This window comes from Furipterus horrens, unplaced genomic scaffold (assembly GCF_987537825.1).
Source record: "Furipterus horrens unplaced genomic scaffold, mFurHor1.1.pri manual_scaffold_3, whole genome shotgun sequence".
Taxonomy (NCBI): Eukaryota; Metazoa; Chordata; class Mammalia; order Chiroptera; family Furipteridae; genus Furipterus; species Furipterus horrens.
The window spans coordinates 201774411-201780410 of NW_028327173.1; the positions used below are offsets into that span (position 1 = coordinate 201774411).

The following is a 6000-nucleotide window of genomic DNA, read 5'->3' on the forward strand; positions in this document are numbered from 1 at the left end:
GGCTGTGGCCTTGAGAAATATAGCGCTACTCCAGTTGTCCTGTCGTCTCTGCTGATTTCTCCTCCCCTCCATAAACCATGTGTATGAGAACCAGGGCTAGTGAAAATCGGTGGCACACAAGGCGATTCCTCTGCCCGCCACCGCTAGAAATCTTAATACTTGTAGTTTCTGGGATGTAAAACAGGAGAGCTAAGCCCAATCCCAACACTGCCATTTCAGTCAATTTCATAGTAGAGCAGATAATTTGAATATATTTGATGATATTCAAATATCAGCTGTGTGTTACCATTTTACTCAACACTCAAAAACACCAGTAAGTCTGCCAAGCAGATTATAGTTTGGCAAACTTTCATTTCATGAATGACATTTAATATGAAATAATTTTCACTGACAGACAGGATAACAGTGATATAACATATCCTGAGGTAGTAAGAATAAACCCATGCATTAGAGTACAATCATAACCAATGGATCTCCAACACTACAAGCTATGCTTCTTCCGCTAATAAGAAAAGGGAGTCCTGGTCTGTAAGCAGCCCTTACGACACTCTTTGCCCTTCCCGCCCTATAGACTGGACCTAGGCTTTTTCATGCTTACGGCCAGTCCAGCCTTTCTACATGCTGGCTTATTATAGAGTACATGGTATTACATACCTTCTTCCTGCTCCCTCTGAACACAAGCACCCCCTAAACTGTCAGGACAAAAGTTCTCTCTTCAACTAAGACATTCCCGGATTCTGCCAGCCATTCCCTCCGGCCTTTAGAGAATATTTGGGGCACTTTAAAAGTAGTGGTTTTCAACTTGTGTTCAGAGCAGTACTAGGGTCCTAGGATGTGTCCCAGGCAGAGGCTCTGGGCTCCTGGCTCTCAGTCCCCTCAAAGCATCTCTGTTTTCATTCCACTCACATACTAAGGTCTTGCATAAAATTTCATTTGGTGCTAAATGTAAATCAAAAATGATATCTTCAAAAAAGGTGTGAAAACCATTGCAACAGCAAACGGTTCTCTCACTCAGGCACTCTAAGCCCCGCCCCAGATGCCTCCCTTCAAATGGAGTTCCTATACTTACTTTCCTTTAAAGAAGCTCTCCCTGCTTCTTCTTCCAGAATTTGAAACATGCATGAATTAAAACAAATGTATTTAAGTACAATATCCAAAAGTAATACAGACTTCTGCACAATAAATCTTTTCTGAGTTAAGATTTTTCTCATATGAACTCAAACTGGTTTTAGCAACCCCCCACTCTCAATTTCCAACCCTCCCCCAACATCAAATTTTTGTCACCAGCAAAGTAGGCATATACCTGGCACGTAGTCTTTATGCATTTCTTTTCTCATACGCAAAGAGAATGAAGCTGCCTCACTCCCTTTACCTATCCAGGCTAATCCAAAATCAAGACTGGCATTTGGTTGGTACTCGATCCTAATTATTAGAAATTTGGCATAGCTGTCAAAATCCCTGCTGCAGTGCGTATGTGCACATCTGACAAGTGAAAATGAATTGGAACTTTATTGAATATCTTATTAATTTGTATTGGTAAAATAAGTTGTACATAGTAACACAATGATCATTTTTTCTAGTCCCAAAGTCAAAAATAAAGAAACAGAAATGCCAAAGACTTGGAGTGACTTAATTGTGATCCTCAGAAGTCCCTTTAGAAATGAAGAGTTCTTAGCAAACTATCTGGCAGACAAAGGCAGATTCTAGAAACCAACAAATCCCATTCATTTCCTTCAGTTTGTAAAAACAAGCAACTGACATATTTCCTGCCAATGAACACAGTTACAGATAAGAAAGAGCCCTACAGGAAATCCTTTGCTAAAAGAACAGTTGTGCCATTAAACTTAACCTTTTTCACCAAATCACAATCCATTACATATTTGACAACAAGGAGTCCTGAAATATATGCTAAACCCCCACCCCCACAATGTGAGGATTCTTTCTATCTCCTCTCTTCCCCCCCCCATGCAATTAGTTGATGAAAACAAGGCAAATTTGCTGCTTTTTAAAAATATCAGTGTTAATTAAATGAGATTTAGAACTGACCATTTTCAATTAAGATAAAGCAATGCAATGCTCTCAATCATCGTGACTGGAAAGAAGAGATTTTTAAATGAACATCAAGAACTTTCAATGTAAAGACTACCACTGGAAAGATTAGAGAAATTAAAAAACACATTGTCTATATTTAGAAGGTTCAATGTTCATTCCCAAAGACAAAATTTAAGAGAGGGCCTCCTTGGTTATTTTTCACTTCGCGAAGTGAAAGCAGGAGGGTCTCCAAGCTTTTCTTTACCCCCATCACTGAAACCATTACCAAGACATTGAAAATATTTACAACCTTGGGGAACCTCTCATTATCCTAAAAATTAAAGCATTCTTCTCTATTCACAAAAGAAGAGGAAACTTTTCCAAGTTAACCAAATAATAATAGTTGCATTTTGGAAACCATTCTTATTTCAATTTAGTTTTCCTCTTCCTGCTCAGCTACTGAGAACCCCTCCCTTTTACTTCCCAAAACACCAGACACAGCCTTCTTTCATCCATGCACTTGCAGCCGTGAAGCGGGTTTCCAAAATGCCACAGTTCTTGGAATTCAGTTGTGAGAGTTCAACTCGGAGCCCTCTTGCAAACGGAAAGTCTTCATTATACCTTCCCCCAAATGGCTTTTCACCAGCAGGTAACATGGTACGTTACTAGTCTTTACAGCTCTTAAAAGAGTTTGATTCCACAATTAAGCACTCAAATACCTTTTTAGCCTTTCCTTGCACAACTCAGAAGCAGCAAAATGCCACGTAAGCACATGTGCTCACCCTTGCTTTAAGGTTTTTTCCCTCACATAGTTTCAATAATGAAATCTAGGAGACTGCATTTTTGGCTGTTGTTGTAAAATGACCTTGATTTGACAGGCGCAGTCTCAGGTTTCAGCAGATGCTGTGGGAAAGCTTACAGAAGCCAACATGTTCTCCAGGCATCTGCGATGACATGCAGGGTTTTTTTTTTTAAAGTGGTGGTTATGGTCGTGTATGTCTGGGGAGGGGGGGGAATTACTCTTCTTAGTTTCCATGACAACCATGTCTCCACTCATGGTTACTAGCTATCATCCACTTCCTGTGACTAAATTTTTAAGCCAATCAGAAAAGTGTTTATACATTTAACAACTTCTGGGAGGGTGCTTCTTTAATTATGATGCTTTAAGGCTCAAATGGAGATGTTCATCAGCCTTATATTTTTTCTTATAGAGACAATATTTCACATTGACTAACTCAAATTCTTAAAAGGTAAAGAATGCTTTTTTTCTTGGGTTTAAAATGCATTCTCCTCAAACCAGAAGGCAATTTCGACTACTTACTTCTTCATTACCTTTCTTTTCACTGTTGCAGACTTAAATTTAGTGCATGCTCCATGCCAATGTACAGACACATTATCAAAGCACAGATACATTATCAAAGTAAGCATCCATCTGCTGACAGAGCTATTTCAATATTCAAATCAGAAAACGGTTAGGAAAAATTACTCTAAGTTGAACAACTTTGCATTCTACAACTCCAGAGGAGAAAGCATTGAGAATGGACTGGAAAGTGATCTGTCTCTACATGTAAGCTAGTGGCTGACGTCTGCAAAGAAATTTGTCATCAAAATGGCCTACTTTAATCTTGATAGAAATAACGACAAAAAAAAAAAAAAAACTAAACTTAAAAGTGCCTCAAGCAGAATGCACTCGAATCAAAAAAAAAAAAATCAGTCTTGCAGAAATCTGTGCACGAGACGGCTAATCTGCATTTACAGCACGGTTGTAAAAGAAGGTTTGGGGTGACTGTTTTCGCAAGTCTGTCTTCCTGACCAATCAGCGCGCGAGTTAAAGTGAGCTATAGTCATCGGCGCAGCCTTCCCGGCTCTGCGCTCTCGCGGCTGCTCTCCCCTCTTTAAGGCAGAGCCGGCGATCAATGAAAAACAGGGAACAAAAGGAATATAACAGGATCTCCTCCTGAGCTCAGGAGAACGATTCCCTTTTTCCTCGGTGAGCCCCTCGCACCCTGCCTCCCACCGCTCCGCGCGGAGGCTCCCAGCAGACCAGTCTTTTCCGACGAGGCACATTTTACGCCGGCAATCATGTGTCCCAACTGCTAGCAAACGTGTCACCTTAAGCACATCCTGTGACAGAGAATTGTCCGGGCCCAACCCACGGAAACTAATAAATTCAATCAATTAATAATCCCACAATTAAAAAGCTGCCGAGAAAGAATGAGTTTCCCCTCCTTAAATGTCATCCGGGCGTGCAAACAAAAGCATGAAAAATAGTCTCTTCAGCCTCCCCGGCCAGGCATCACGGTTTTCTCCTAGAAACAATGTTTCTCCAAAATGAGAAATATTCTGACTGCCCTCCAAGGAAACGCTCATCTGTAGATGTCACATCAGGATAACCAGTTACAGTATTTGAAAGGAGGCTTGCACTGCCCACAGATTGGACACCGTGTTTATAATTGATAGCAAAACAGTTGCGACAGCAATGCTGGAAACTCTGCCCGAGCCGAACTCCACATTTAACACGTTAGTTCCTTGGAAATAAAAGTAACGCCTGAGAGCCCACAAAAGTAATGCCCTAGTAAGTAATTAACAGAATTACATCAATTAGCTGACAAATTTTAAATGTATCCATTTCCCTTCCTTTTTTTTTTTTAATTTTAAACGCCTATGCACAAATTCCTGAGAAACTTTTTTCTTTTTTAAATGAACTTACTTTTGAGACAAAACTAATGAAAATATGCAACTTGCCATCCCTGGATCTCTCCCATATGGACTGCAGGCTATAAATCAATCAAGCCAGGTGTTAATATGGGGGCGGACCCCTTAAAAAAATCAAAGGGTGCCCCAAAATGCAGCAGCCTGAACAGTGAGGGCTTCTTGTGACAATGCTGAACCAGAGCAGAAGATCAGGAGGCAGGAAATGAGCCCCATTTTCGTTACCTTCGATCGCCTGCCCCCCGCGCTGCTTCCCGCGGCTGCATTGGGGGGCTGCGGCGGCACTGGACTCGCGGGTGGCCCCGCCGCCGGGTCGCGCCGTCTCCCGGCGGAGCTGCAGCCAAACACGGCCGGAACCCCGGCTCCAGCCCCGGCGCCCGCCTGGGGTCGGCGGCGCGGCTCCTACCCGGGCCCGGAGCCCTGCTGGGTCCTAGTGCGTGCCGCGCACCCGCCGGTGGACGCGTCTGCGCCCGCCCGTCTGGCAGGCAGCTCTGAGCGCCGTGAATCCCCGCGAAAACCGAAACGCTCGTCGGCCCCTTTCAGAACCCGACGCCGTATGTGCGGCTGAACTGGAGCTTACTGTCAAATCCTGGCGTGAGATGCTAAAGAAAAACATTTGCTACAGCTGGACTCATTGAAGGCAGCTGTTCATAGCTGCAGCCCCAGCACAGAGCACGCAGTAGCTGGTTTCCGTAGGTGTTTGCCCGGTGCACGTGGGATAGTGTACATTCAGAGACGGTAAGAGACAATGCGGGATCGACTACGATAGGTTTCAAAAATATAACGCAAAATAAAAAGGCTAGCAATGTTTCCAACAATCTTTCCAATTTCTTTTTCCTAACAGGTCCTTTTGCATTTGGCCTTCTCTTCTTTATCATCATATGCTATTTTTAATAACAAAGGTCCATAGGGCTACACACGTAATCCTCTGATTTTCAAAAGACCTCAAAAATTGCATCAAAATATGCACGTGTGTATCTTCTAAGAAATCAACAAGAATTAATGGTGGCATATGGCGTGCCTCATAGAGAAAACTTAATTACAAATTAAAACAATTGCAAAAATTCACAAATTCGGTAAACTGAAAGTAAATTACGATTCTAGATGTATACACAAATCATCTTATGTACACTGGGAAAAATGCAAGATCTCATTTTTTTTTAACTGCGGAAAGGGTGTTCCATGAACCTCCTATAACAGATTACTAGCATTATCCCCCAAAAGAGCCTTCAGTGACCTCTCAGCACATTCATTCAC

The 6000-nt window shown here is 42.3% G+C and overlaps 1 protein-coding gene across 1 annotated transcript in view; it reads right to left on the reverse strand.

Moving 5' to 3' along the window:
• FOXN3 (forkhead box N3) overlaps positions 1-5123 on the reverse strand; it is a 360583-nt gene extending 355460 nt beyond the window's left edge. Inside the window, exon 1 of the mRNA XM_090271283.1 lies at positions 4969-5123. The gene's annotated coding sequence lies outside the window, so the exon portion shown is untranslated. The remainder of the gene's footprint in view (positions 1-4968) is intronic.
• Positions 5124-6000: the final 877 nt, after the last annotated feature.